General features: G+C 36.9%; 1 long non-coding RNA gene across 1 annotated transcript; it reads left to right on the forward strand.

The window, feature by feature from the left end:
* The first annotated feature begins 487 nt into the window (after positions 1-487).
* On the forward strand, positions 488-5,821 carry LOC143857460 (uncharacterized). Its single transcript, XR_013238659.1, has 4 exons — positions 488-833; positions 4,605-4,653; positions 5,130-5,290; positions 5,371-5,821. It is a non-coding gene; the product is annotated as an uncharacterized LOC143857460 (long non-coding RNA).
* Positions 5,822-6,023: the final 202 nt, after the last annotated feature.

Below are 6,023 nucleotides of genomic sequence, written 5' to 3' on the forward strand. Positions count from 1 at the left end.
CGCATGGTTTAAAATTTCGGTTTCGGTAACCGTTTCAGACCCCACTGAAAACCGAAATTTCGGCGAAATCCAAAATTTGGTAATTTGGTTCCAAATTTCGGCCGAAATTTTGTAACACTTTTTTTTTTAATAAATAATGCCATTAAATCAAAATTTTGGACCGAAATTTCTGAAATTACCGAAATTTCGAAACCGAAATCTGAAATTTCAGTCCGAAATCTGAAATTTCGGTCCGAAATTTGGTATATGGCGAAAAAACGAATTTCAAAAAATTTCGGTTTCGGTCCCATTCGGATTTCGGTCGAAATTTAAAACCATGCTTTCACGTCAAAGCAAACCAAAACAGTCCCTTTAAAACTTTAAAAAAACATCCTAATCCCTAAATTCTCCCTCCCACGTGCCTCTCTCTCTATAGTCTATACCACTCGAACACCCCTCTCTCCCATGTGTCCAAAATTTATCTCTCCACCCTGCCAAATTCCAAAAGAGTCGATGGAGCTATTCCAATGCCACCGTCATGCCGGCCCATCTCTCTCTCTCTCTCTCTCTCTCTGGGTCAGGTGATTTCGTGGCGGGTTGCATAACTTGCATGTAGAATATTCGAGCCCATCTTCACGTTCTTCTTTTCTGCCCTTCACTCCAATCCCCCTTCAAAATCGTGAGAAAGAAGACGTGAGGGAGAGCAGATCCTTTTTTCCGGACATCACACATCTTTTTTTTGATAACTACACCCAGACCCATATGCACCAACTTGAAGAAACGTGTTGCACACGACAGTTGAAAATGACAGACAACTTCAAATTCAGATAAGATGAAAAGCAAATAATCCTCTGGTTTGATATTTCCACTCTTTTAAAGTAATTCTTGTTTTTCTTGTTACTTTTAAAGTAAGAGGAAGTCTAAAATGAAGGGAGCCCTTGCAAAAATGAGGTGAAAGGGCTTCCTCATTGGCTGCACATCACCATAATGTTTGACTTTTTACCCGTTATTAATGCATGTTGGTGATTTGTAGCCAATAGGAGAGCCCTTTCACCTCTTTTTTGCAAGGGCTCCCTTCAGTCTAGAATTCCTCTTAAAGTAATTCTTTCTTTTTTGTTATGCTAAACCAATTTCGTTTTGTTCTTGCAATTAAATCCCAGTAGACGATTTTTTTCATGCACTTTTCTGTTAGTGGCTCTGCATACAGTTTGCACTAAAAAGGATAGTCTTAGTATTTGTGGTATCCAATCAATGGTACGAGTGATCATGATCAACTCAGCTGTATCATAAACCGATATTTAAAGGGCAGTGATAAATTCACCCCTTTCTATTTATGAATTCACGCCCTATTTTTCAAAATGGACGGTACCGCCCACACCATAGGATGATCCAAACCGTCCATTTGACAGGCCACAATGTAAATAGGTTGCGCCCAAAATACTATTTCCATAGGATGAATCTAACCCTCCGACCAAAAATCATTATGGAAACTTCTATATATCGGATGGTTAGAATCATCCTATGGAAATGATTTTTTGGGCACAACCTATTTACATTGTGGCCCATCAAATGGACGGTTTGGATCATCCTATGGTGTAGGATGTATTGTCCATGTTGAAAAATAGGGGGTGAATGCATACATAGAAAGGGGCGAATTTATCACTGCCCTATTTAAAACCCATGAATCAAAGGCTAAAGTAAAATTTAGAAAAGCAACTAAGTTATACTAAATTACTAATAATACGGATCCACCTATCAACGGCTTCTGATTGTCTAACAATACTATGGCCCACTAGATGCATCAACAATCAAGTGGGCTGTAGGATCATCCTAACTCTTTCATTTTCTCCCCCATTTTCCGAGTGCAAGAAGGGACAAAAAAAACGAATGGTTTAGATCATCTATTCATGTGGAGCCGCTTTACTTTCTTGCTTTCACATGCGTCAAGAGTATAAAAATTCAGAAATTTAAGGCTTAAAATAAGCGTAGAAGGGTTGATTTTACTGTATGGTCCATACATAATTAGGCCTACCAGAAATTATTATTTGAAATTTTCGATTGAAACAAGTTTCGAAACAACTCTTTACCACGCAAAAAAAATAATAATTGAAATTTCCTAATTGCATTTCTTTTGGCTGGTATGATGTCTGCCTTTTTTTTTAGGGCATCTTCTAATTTCTCGGTCGCACCCCAAGGTGGAATATCTTTTGACTTGATAGGTTGTTCTGCCATGGAATATTTCTGACTCATTCCACCATTGCCTGTTCTAAATTCTTTTTTATGCTACATTTAGGAATTCTTAGTGACTAAATTAAATAAAAAAAAAGTATGCCCTTCTATAAAAAAACCCCAAGTTTAACATCATTTCAGTTCATTTGAGGCAGTTCGGCACTAGCTGCATTGCTAATATGATTTTTTTAGGAATGCATTCCTTTGTTTTTAAAAAACAATTTCAATCCATTCTTTTGTAAATCATTTCTGTTTTTCGCCTACTGTGCATTGCACAAGATGTCCCACTAGTATATATCTATATACTATATAACAGAAGAGAAAATGAAACATTTATTTGAATTTCTTTCAAAATTCTAATAGAATTACACATCACTTTTTTTGCTTTTGTTAACAAAGGCCCCATTAAAGCCCCATATTTTCAATCCTACCCCCTTCACAATACCTATTTTACCCTTCTTTATGATTGTTATACATTTTTTCCACATAGTCAACATGGTAGTGTTTTTTCTTTGCAAAATTACGGATTGGGTGCATATGTTATATAATATTCTGGATTTTTGTGAACATATTACATCATACTACTGATTTAGGGCACCTTTAAAAATATTGACGAATTCCGGTCACCTTAAGAGAAACAACAATTATTGAAACCTCTATAGATGGAGGGCTATGATCAACTTATGGAAATGATTTTACGGGCACAACCTATTTATGTTGTGTTCCATCACATGGCGGGTTTGGATCAACCTATGATGTGGTCCGTATAGTTCTTTGTCGGCCCGTGCATCGCACGAGGTTTTTTACTAGTGTGTGTGTGTGTGTATATATATATATATATATATATATATATATATATATATATATATATATATATAGAGAGAGAGAGAGAGAGAGAGAGAGAGAGAGAGAGAGAAAACGGTTCCTACACACGTGTAGATAAGTTATCTACACACTAGCTTAAAATACAGTGGGGGCCACATTATTTGGGTGATCCAAACCATTCATTTTTAAGGCCCTCACATAGATAGGGTGTCCACAAAAAATCAGATCCATAGGAACATCCTAACCATTCGAACTGTGGAGGCAAAAAATGGACTAATTTGTGAAGGTTTAAAGACATCCATTTAACCTCCACAAATCGTAGGGTTGGGATGATCCTATGGATCTGATTTTTTGTAGACACCCTATCTATGTGAGGGCCTTTAAAATGGATGGCTTGGATCACCCAAACAATGTGGGCCCCCACTGTATTTTAAGCTAGTGTGTAGAGAACTCTCTACACATATGTGTAGGAACCGTTTTCTCATATATATATATATATATATATATATATATATATATATATAGAGGAAAAGGATTAGACGGCCGAGCGTATAAACATTTGATGCGGTAGAGTTTAAATTTTGGAACCCAACCCTTCGTCGAAACAGAAGGTGTTTTGAAAAAAAAACCCAAAACCCAAAACCCACGAAGGGTTTTTTCTTGACGGCTTCTTCTCCGGGCCGTCGCCGCCTCCTTCTCCGGGCGCCACCTCTTTCTACGAAGGGCGCCACCTTCGTACACCTCATAGGTATGGGTTTTTGATTTTTTTTTTTTTTTTTGAAGAAAAACCCAAAACCCTTCTTTATACCCACGCAATAGTCGCACAGAAGCTGTTTTTGAAAGAAAAAAACCCAAAAAACAGAAGGTGTTTTGAAAAAAAAAACCCAAAACCCAAAACCCACGAAGGGTTTTTTCTTGCCGGCTTCTTCTCCGGGCCGCCGCCGCCTCCTTCTCCGGGCGCCACCTCCTTCTACGAAGGGCACCACCTTCGTACACCTCACAGGTATGGGTTTTTGATTTTTTTTTTTTTTGAAGAAAAACCCAAAACCCTTCTTTATACCCACGCAATAGTCGCACAGAAGCTGTTTTTGAAAGAAAAAAACCCAAAACCCTTCGTCGAAACAGAAGGTGTTTTGAAAAAAAAACCCAAAACCCAAGAAGAAGAAAAACCCAAAACCCGTACGAAGCTCTCTCTCCCTCTCTCGACAGAAGCTCCGGCGGGCTCTTTCCCTCTCTCCGACGATCGCCGAAGCTCTCTCTCCCATAGGTATGTGTTTCATTTTGGGTTTTTTTTGGGTTTAGTTCTATTCTAGGGAGAAAAAACCCAAAAAGCTCTGCACTGTGGAGGAGGAGAAAAAACCCAAAAAGCTCTGAACTGTGGAAGAGAAAAAACCCAAAAAACCCAAAAAGCTCTTTAGTTCTATTCTAGGGTTTTTTTTAATATTTTTTTCTACGGTTTTTTTTTTTCTGTTTCTTTGTGGATGTAGGTCTGTAATTTTTTTAGGGTATTGAAAACCTGTTTCATTTGTTTCTTTTGTGATCTAAGGTTTCGTTTTTGTGTTTTTTTTTAGGTTTTTTTTGCGAAGCTCACGCCTTCGACTCGTGGTCTTCTCCACAGAGGTACGTTTGTTCTTCTTTTTACTCATTTTCTTTCTCTTTTCCTTCAATTAGTTCTTCTTAATTTTTAATCTGATTTTTCGTTAACCCTTAAAGACTTTGAAAGGTTTTTTTTTTTTTTTTAATTTCTGTTGTGCATGCTTGAAAGGAAAATGTCTCCTTTAATCTGATTTTTCGTTTTTTCTTCTTCTTACTAATTTCCTTCGGTAATTTCTTTACGCAAGAGACCCTAAAAATCTAACTTTTCTTACTCTTTTTGTTCAATGATTTAGGCTTGTTGGTACTGATTTTGCGTGGATTAAAGACTTGGATTTATGATTTTTCTTTTTACAAGAGACCATCAAAATGAAGGTTTTACTCCGTTTTTAGTTCACTGATTTAGGGTTTTCTGCGACTGATTTTGTGTGGGCTTATTACCTAAGCCTGCTGTTAGGTTTTATATTGCTTATGAATGCATTGCGTGTTTTTTTCTTTTGCAGCTCAGAGAAACTAAATAATGGCTTCTTCAAATAATTCACCTGGTAGCGTTGGATCAAACTTCCATAACTGTTCCTGTCAGGTGCCCGTAGTTCGTAAAATTACCCAAACTAACAAAAACGGTAACCAAGGACGCCCTTACTACACTTGTGTAGGACTGAAAGTGAGTAAACAATAAATAATTGTTGTGTACTCCTATTCTTTATAAGTTGCCTAATTTCTAACATTTTAAATAAAATTCAGGGAGACAAGTGCGGGTATTTCCTTTGGGGTGATTTAGACAGGACCATAATGGGGAGGGAGGAGAATATGATGTTTGTAGACCGCATCATAGCGTTGGAGAAGGATAATAGGATGTTTCAAGACCGCATCATAGCATTGGAGAAGGAGAATATGATGTTTGAAGTCCGCATGAGGGATTTGGAGAAGGATAATAGGATGTTTCAAGATCGCATCATAGCATTGGAGAAGGAAAACACCATGCTAAAGAATGAGATTAGCATTCTTAAAAAGTTTTAGGAGTCATAGGTGTTTTGTTCTTAGTTTTCTTCTTGAGTAAATGATGTGGTTGTTGGAAATGAAAGAAATTTGAAGAGACTTGTATATTGTGAGTATTGTAGACATATTGAACCCTATTATGTAGATGATTTTATAAGAGGTTTTATAAGATGATTTTATAAGATTTTTTTTATCATATGGTCATGTTCTCATATCCTAACTAGTGCATTTGCAATGATTATTGAAGCAGCATCCTAGTTTTTGGTTTACTGTAATTGGTTTGGTTACTTGAATTTTCCAATTGAAAACAACTTTAACATATTTGCATTCTAACAAGTTCTGGTGTTTTGGACCGCAAATTCATAAATCTAACATGTGGGGCATTGTGAGGGAAAAAT

Source organism: Tasmannia lanceolata, unplaced genomic scaffold (genome assembly GCF_043159265.1).
Source record: "Tasmannia lanceolata isolate RefF3 unplaced genomic scaffold, GAP_Taslan_0.1 ptg000024l, whole genome shotgun sequence".
NCBI lineage: Eukaryota > Viridiplantae > Streptophyta > Magnoliopsida > Canellales > Winteraceae > Tasmannia > Tasmannia lanceolata.